We start from the raw sequence: 675 nt of genomic DNA on the forward strand, positions 1-675 counted from the left end.
TGGGTGGACCCCCTCTGGTAACTTCTTGCACCAGTATTTTTATATATTCCAAAAAATTCTTCGTAAATTTTCAGGTCAATCCGAAAAACTTTTATTACTGCACAAAAATAACACCATAGCAATTCTGCTGAAAACATCGTCAGTCAGGGTTAGTTCTATTCAAATCATGCAAATTAGAGCCCAAAACAAGGGCAAACGAGTTTGGAGAAGTAGATACAATGGAGACGTATTAGTGGCCCTCCGCATCGCCTTGAGGAGGTTGCTTCTCGAGCAAGGCGGCGCAAGCAGCGACTGATGTTGTTCCTCAGTGCCGGTCGCCCGTCGACGCAGCACCGACAACATCGCCGACCCTTCTCGCCCGGCGTGCAACTCTGCATCTCTGCTCCACTCCTTTAGGTACGCCGCCCACCTCCACCACCATCCAGTCCAGCAGTGTGGTATGAGGAAGGGGCTAGCGAGGAAATGGTGATTTCCTCCGCCCTTCCCCGTTCTATTTATATGTTATCTATATTAAGTAGTTTGTAGTATGGATTTGTACTGTCTACCATTGAACTTCGATGAACTATGCTCCTTTTGTCTAGTGATGAAATTTTGAATATGACATGTGCCCGGTTAGTGCCCGCCGGAGTGTCCGCGGGCATTTGAGGGTCTAGATTTGCTATGTGTTGCTGTAGA

Source organism: Triticum dicoccoides, chromosome 5B, assembly GCF_002162155.2.
Source record: "Triticum dicoccoides isolate Atlit2015 ecotype Zavitan chromosome 5B, WEW_v2.0, whole genome shotgun sequence".
NCBI classification, from domain to species: Eukaryota; Viridiplantae; Streptophyta; class Magnoliopsida; order Poales; family Poaceae; genus Triticum; species Triticum dicoccoides.